The following is an 8,176-nucleotide window of genomic DNA, read 5'->3' on the forward strand; positions in this document are numbered from 1 at the left end:
AATTCATTTGATTATTAGTTCTTTTAGGAATACAGAGATAGAGCTATAGATTTTTTAAGGCACCAAATATGACTTTAAAAGGATAATAATAATTTATGAATGCACATTTCCTCTTAAGTTTTAAGTATAATCTGAAAACACACTTTTTAAATTCAAATTAAAAACATACCTGTTGTAATCCTAATAAGGTTTTGTTTTTAAAAATGATGTCATATGAACCCAAATATATTAGAACTTTACCATTAACGTCACCAGGCGGCTGGAGACCTGTCTTTCAGAAGGGCTGGAATGCAAAGCATGGGTACATTACTCCAAGAGCAGTGCCCAGAGAGCCAGAACATCAGGGGGTCCTCGCTCCCAACTGTCACCGAGTCCAACCTCGCTCTGCTCTGAGAGATGAAGTGTTGAGGCAAGGAATATGACTTTATTCGTATTCTCAGCATGAATCTCTCAAGACAACATCTTATAGGGGTCTGGATACCACTTATATAGAATGGAGATGGGGGGAGGTGAGGAAACAAAGTAAAAAGGCTATTAATCTTGCAAGTATCTCCTAGAATGACAAGCCTCTAGGAGGGGATGCGGTAATTTCTTCCTTCCTGTAGCCATCCTTAGGTGAATGTAGTCCTGAACAAAGGCACTTTGAATTAATTTTCAGGCAAAGGGGTAGGCTTCCCTGGGGCAGGAGATTATGTATAAACGGTACCCTTTTAGTGGACAAAAGCAACAGGACGCAAAGGCTAAATAAAGTAACAGATCCAAGATAGAGTCAGCATTGGCTCTTCCCTGTAACACAATTGATGCTCCTAAAACAATTATTATAACGAAGGAGGAAACAGAACAGGCTCTATCTTGAAAGCAGAACTCCATCTTGGGCCAGACTGTGGACTTTGAGCTATATGCCCAGTATCTATGGAAACAACATATCAACTGGAAAACCAGGCCCCCAGAAGGAAGAGCCCCAGGGCTCTCCATCACCTAAAGAATACCCTAATGATCTGTGTAACCGAATAGAATCATACATTCTATTATGCTTATTGGGGTATGACCACAGGCCTATTGATAATTGTCCCCTGTTAACTACCTAGGCTTAAGGCATATGAATCACGGGTTAACTTTGATTGCCAGGGAATTTGGGGAGGTGGGTTTGGGCATGTACACTTAGGTTATATAAGGTTTTCACAAAAACTGGTTGAGGTCCTTGGCTAAGAGGAGACTCTGCCTTGGGCCCGCCGGTTTATGCATTCCACTATCTGCATTGTCCTTCTGAGTGAGTTTGTTTCCTGGAACGCGTGGCTACAACACATAGACTGTAGCCGGTTAGGTTCCTCTGTCCATGGGATTCTCCAGGCAACATTACTGGAGTGGGATGCCTTGCCCTCCTCCAGGGAATCTTTTCAATCCAGGGATTGAACCTGCATCTCTAACATCTCCTGCACTGGCAGGCAGGTTCTTTCTTGGGAAAGCCCAGTATGGCCATAGTGCCTGTAAATCACAATTTTGTAATTCACAATGTCTTTACCTTCTGAAACAGAGTAGCTCCACCCTGAGGAAGCAGGTGAGAAGAGGGGTCAATCTGCCTGTACCAACACAACTTGCCCTGATTTGGACAGACTCCATACTAATCAGGTGACTGTTCCTTATTGTGATGGAAACAATTTTTTGAAGCAGCCAGTATTCTGTTTGATATCTGATAGCTCTTTATACATACATCTGAAGACTCTAACTCCCAAGAGACAAGAAGATCCTTGACACATCACACCCTAAAATGTGTAGGTAGTCCCTTACATAAATTACAGGATAATTTTATATACATATTTACATACATGATGAACTCTTTTAATAAATAAAGTTACCAAAGTTGACTCAAGAAAAAATAGAGAAAAGAGAACCTTTGGGCATTGTTGGTGGAAATATAAATCTGTACTGCCATTATAGAAAACAGTATGTTTAAAAATAGAACTACCTTGTTACCCAGCAATCCTACTTCTGGTATATATCCAAAGGAAATGCAATCACTATCGCAAAGAGATATCTGAACTTCCATGTAAATTGTAGCATTATTCCCAGCAGGCAAGATACAGAAACAACATAAATGTTCCACCATGGATGAATAGATAAAGAAGATGGGATGTGTATATATACAACAGAATATTACTTAGCCTTAAAAAAGAAGGAAATCCTGCTATTTGCAAAAATATGAATGAACCTGGAGGATATTATGTGAATTTGAAATGACAGACACAGAAAGACAAATGTCACATGATCTCACCTGTGGAATTTAAAAAGAAAAGAAAAAAGTCAACCTCATTGTAACAGAAAGTAGAGTGGTGGTTACAGAGGCTGGGGGCTGACAGTGGGGTTGGGAGGACATGTGCAGGGAAAGGGAGATCTTGATCTAAGGGTACAAACTCTTTCTTCAGGCTTCTCTGGGGTCTTCCATGCTGTGCTTAGTCACTCAGTCACGTCTGACTCTTTGTGACTCCATGAACTGCAGCCCACCAGGCTCCTCTGTCCATGGGGATTCTCCAGGCAAGAATATTGGAGTGGGTTACCATGCCCTCCTCTAGGGGATCTTCCCAACCAAGGGATTGACCCCAAGTCTCCCACATTGCAGGCAGATTCTTTACTGACTGAGCCATGCTGGAGTGGGTAGCCTGTCCCTTCTCCAGTGGAGATCTTCCCGAGCCAGGAATTGAACTGGGTCTCCTGCATTGCAGATGGATTCCTTACCAGTGGAGCTATGAGGGAAACCCTGAGGTCTTCCAGGAACACCCGATCTGAAGTGGCTTCAACACATAACTCCATTTTATTCATAACTATTAGCATAACCTGTGGTCATCTTGGTTCTTTATTTGTTAACTTACTATATTGGCTTCTACTAGAAAACAAACTCCTCAGAGGCAGGAATAAGAGAACTTTTGTTTATCTCTGTGAGATAACTGTGATTCATAATAAGAAATATGTATATTTGGATTTTGTCCCTTTGTTCCCTTTCTGGCATGCTCAGTGCTCAGTTGCTTAGTTGTATCAGACTCTTTGTGATGCTATGGACTGCAGCCTGCCTTGACATTTTCTCCTCCAGATGATCTTCTGGCAGTGAGCTCCTCAAACTCTTGGAATTTCCTAAGGGATGAAAGTGTGGAATTGTCTTTGGTTATGTTAATGAGGTGACTTTCCAAAGCACTTAAGGATAGAGGACTGGTTGCCAGAGAAACCAACCACCCTTTTAGCAGGTTGGAACTTTGAGTCCTACTCCGTTGACCTCAAGGGAGAGGAGAAGGGCTGAAGGCCGAATCAATTACCAATAGCCAATAAGGAGGGAAAACCACTAGGCCATTCAGATATGACCTAAATCAAATCCCGTATGATTATACAGTGGAAGTGACAAATAGATTCAAAGGGTTAGATCTGATAGACAGAGTGCCTGAAGGACTATGGGTGGAGATTCGCAACATTGTATAAGAGGTAATGATCAAAACTATTTCTAAGAAAAAGAAATGCAAAAAGGCAAAATGGTTGTCTGAAGAGGCTTCACAAATAGCTAAGAAAAGAAGAGAAGTTAAAGGCAAAGGAAAAAGGAAAGATATACCCACCTGAATGCAGTTCCAAAGAATAGCAAGGAGAAATAAGAAAGCTTTCCTTAGTGAACAATGCAAAGAAATAGAGGAAAACAATAGAATGGGAAAGACGGTGGCTCAGAGGGTGAAGAATCCACCTGCAATGAGGGAGACCTGGGTTGGGAAAATCCCTTGGAAGAGGACATGGCAACCCTCTCCGGTATTCTTGCCTGGAGAATCTCCATGGACAGAGGAGCCTGGTGGGCTATGGTCCAAAGGGTAGCAAAGAGTCAGACATGCTGAGTGACTAAGCACAGCATGCAGCACAGAGAGCTCTTCAAGAAAATTGGACCTAACAGAAGCAGAAGATATTAAGAAGAGATGGCAAAAATACACAGAAGAACTGTACAAAAAAGATCTTAATGACCCAGGTAACCATGATGGTTACCCTAGACCACTCACCTAGAGCCAGACATCTTGGAGTGCAAAGTCAAAGGGCCTTAGGAAGCATTGCTGCTAACGAAGCTAGTGGAGGTGATGGAATTTCAGGTGAGCTATTTCAAATCCTAAAAAATGATGCTGTGAAAGTGCTGCACTCAATATGCCAGCAAATTTGGAAAACTCAGCAGTGGCTACTGGACTGGAAAAGGTCAGTTTCCCACAGAAAATCAATGTCAAAGAATGTTCAAGCTACCTCACAACTGCACTCTTTTCACATGCTAGCAAGGTAATGCTCAAAACTGTCGAAGCCTGGCTTCAATAGTACTTGAACTGAAAACTTCCAGATATACAAGCTGGATTTAGAAATGACAGAGGAACCAGAGATCAACTTGCCAACATCTGTTGGATCATCAAAAAAGCAAGAGAGTTCCAGAAAAACATCTATTTCTGCTTTATTGACTATGCCAAAGCCTTTGACTGTGTGGATCACAATAAATTGTGGAAAATTCTTCAAGAGATGGGAATACCAGACCACCTGTCTCTTGAGAAACCTATATGCAGGTCAGGAAGCAACAGTTAGAACTGGACATGAAACAACAGACTGGTTCCAAATAGGAAAAGGAGTACGTCAAGGCTGTATATTGTCACCCTGCTTATTTAACTTATATGCAAAGTACATCATGAGAAACGCTGGGCTGGAAGAAGCACAAGCTGGAATCAAGATTGCCGGGAGAAATATCAATAACCTCAGATATGCAGATGACACCACCCTTATGGCAGAAAGCAAAGAAGAACTCAAGAGTCTCTTGATGGTGAAAGAGGAGAGTGTAAAGCTGACTTAAAATTAAACATTCAAAAAATTGAGATCATGGCATCCAGTCCCATCACTTCATGGCAAACAGATGAGGAAACAAAGGAAACAGTGACAGACTTTATTTTCTTAGGCTCCAAAATAACTGTGGATGGTGACTGCAGCCATGAAATTAGAAGACACCTGTATCTTGGAAGGAAAGCTATGCCCAACCTAGACAGCATATTAAAAAGTAGAGCTATTACATTGCTGACAAAGTTCCGTATTGTCAAAGCTATAGTTTTTCTAGTAGTCATGTACATATGTGAAAATTGGACCATAAAGAAGGCTGAGAATTGAGGAATTGAACCTTACTAACTGTGGTGTTGGAGAAGACTATTGAGAGTCCCTTGGACGGCAGGGAGATCCAACCAGTCCATCCTAAAGGAAATCAGTCCTGAATATTCATTGGAAGAACTGATGCTGAAGCTGAAGCTCCAATGCTTTGGCCACCTGATGCGAAGACCTGACTCATTGGAAAAGACCCTGATGCTGGGAAAGATTGAAGGCAGGAGGAGAAGGGGATGACGGAGGATGAGACGGCTGGATGGCATCACTGACTCAATGGACATGAGTTTGAGCAAGCTCTGAGAGATGGTGCTACAGTCCCTGGGGTCGCAAAGTCAGACACGACTGAGCAATTGAACAGCAACAATGATTTAATCAATCACTCCTACAATGAAGTTTTCATAAAACCCTCAAGGGACGAGGCTCAGAGAGCTTCCCAGTTGATGAGCCCGTGGAGATTTGGGGAAAGTAGCATACTGGGGAGGGCATGGAAGCTTCATAACCTTTCCCCATATGTTGCCTTGTGTATCTCTTCCATCTGGCTCCTGAGTTATATCTTTTTTTTTAAAACAAACTAGTAATCTATTAAGTTAATTCTTTCCCTGAGTTCTGTGAGATGCTCTAGGAGATTAATCTCACCCAAGGAGGGAGTCACTGAAACTGCTGATATACAGCCATTGGTCAGAAGCACTGGTGACAGTCTGACCTTTTGACTGGTGTCTGAAGTGGTGTGTGTGTGTGTTGGGACTGAGCTCTCAGCCTGCGGGATCTGAGCCTATCTCCAGGTAGACAGCGTAAGAACTGAGCTGAATCATAGGACATGCAGCTGATCTCAGAGACTACCTTAGTGGTGGGAAAGACCCTCACGCATCAGAATTGGGAGCAGAATTATTCTCTGTATCCTGAGTACTTGTTTGCCATGTTGTATGAGCCATCATAAGCACCCAAGAAATGTGTTGGATAAGTCAGTCAGGAGAGACTAGTTAGCACTGTGTAGGAAGAGAGTACTCTGCCCGTGGTCTCAAACACTCCATATGGCATATGGCTCTACTGTGGAGATAAAGTTAATTAGAGTCTGAAGTTTTCAGATTTCCAATTCATCTAAAAACTTTTCCTTGTTCTGACTCCAAGTCTTCTGATTATATTCGGTGTCCCCATGTAGCTTGCATAGGAAGTAAACTCACTCTCAGGACTGTGGACATCTGGTATCCTTGATGGTTCTATTTTAAACCTAAGACTTATAAATTGGCACTCGAGTTCTATCATTAGTCTTGGTTGGTTTTTTGAGGAGATTAATAGTGCCTGAGAACTATCCTTCTTATTGTGCAAGACTGAAGAGAGACTTTGGTGCTGGATTCTACCTAGGTAATATCACCCTAGAAGAAAACTAGCTCACTTCCTCGGAGACTTACATATACTTCAAAAAATAGTAATGATTGCCATTAGAATTTAGAAGAGAGGGACAAAAACATATACTGATCACCATTATGTCTCAGGCATTATTCAAGGTGCTTAGAAAAGATCAGAGAACAGATGATGACGCTGCCGTCCTAGATGGGAGATGGACATTGTAATTAGTTATAATACATGAACAAATAATAATACTGATTATTATAAGTGCCATAGAATAAAATAAAAAGTAGAGCAGAATAAAGAGATTTGAGACTGCTGAGTATGACAGTATTAAATAGGGCGGCGTGTATAGGCTCTATTAAGTTGAGCAAAGACTTGAAGGAAGTGAAGGCGTTGGCTAAGCACCATTTAGAGAAAGAGTGTGCCAGGTAGAGTCTCTGAGGAGGGAGAGTACTTGGCAGATGTAAGTTGTAGTTAAGAGGCCAGGGTGGCCAGAGCCGAGTGGGAAGAGCATGGAAGAGAGGAATAGGAGAGATGTTCGTCGTTCAGTCGTGTCTATTTTTTGTGACCCTCACGGACCGTGATCTGCCAGGCTCCTCTGTCCGTGGAATTTTCCAGGCAAGAATACTGGAATGGGTTGCCATTTCCTTCTCCAAGGAGAGATGAGAGATGCAAAGGTGAGGGTGGGGGTGGGGAGAGGCCATTGCAAAGATCTGACTTTCTGTTTTTGTTCAGTCACTCTGTCATGTCCAACTCTTTGCGACCCCATGGCGGCAGCATGCCAGGCTTCCCTGTCCTTGACCATTTCCTGGACATGAACTCAATGGTGCATGTTCATTGGGCCAGCGATGCCATCCAACCATCTCATCCTCTGACCTTTACCCTGAAGTAAATTGAGAGCCTCTACAGACTTTTAAACATAGATGAGATACTATTACCAAAAGGAATTTCTGGGTCTGACTGCTTGGCACTCAAAAGCCAATAATCAGGACAGGTTGGTGGAAAGGGGAGGGGGGAGGGTGGCAGACATCTGTCCAAAGGCCAACCTCCCTCCACCCGACAAGCAGGGAATGAGAGCTTTTATAGACAGAGGTGAGGGGTTACATGCAGAAACAGCACCATCATCTCTAACAGTCATCTTCAAATTGATCATCGGAGGTCTGACCAGCATCATCTTGATTGTTTTAAGTACAGTTAATCCTTAGTTCCAGGGTCCATTTGTTCCCATTTCTTTGTGGTCAGTTCTCAGAATTGTGGCACTCATGTCCTGGGTACAGTCTGGTCACCGTGTAATTAACTTCTCCACATAGTGTTTTGGCATCTATAAGACGGCTCACAGGATATGGCCCAGAATATTATCTATAGCGCTTGAGAAAGAACTAAAGGTCCCTGGTAGTGGTGGTGGTTTGGTCGCTAAGTCGTGTCCAACTCTTGCGAACCCATGGACTATAGCCTGCCAGGCTCCTCTGTCCATGGGATTCTCCAGGCAAGAATACTGGAGCGGGTGGCCATATCCTTCTCCAGGGGATCTTTCCAACCCAGGAATCGAACCTGGGTCTCCTGCACGGCAGGCAGATTCTTTACCAGCTGAGCTACAGGGAAGCCTTAAGTATGTTTGAATTGCACTTGGTGTATATATATTTGTGTGTGTATTACTCGCTCAGTCATGTCTGACTCTTTGTAA

Source organism: Bos javanicus, chromosome 2 (assembly GCF_032452875.1).
Source record: "Bos javanicus breed banteng chromosome 2, ARS-OSU_banteng_1.0, whole genome shotgun sequence".
Taxonomy (NCBI): domain Eukaryota; kingdom Metazoa; phylum Chordata; class Mammalia; order Artiodactyla; family Bovidae; genus Bos; species Bos javanicus.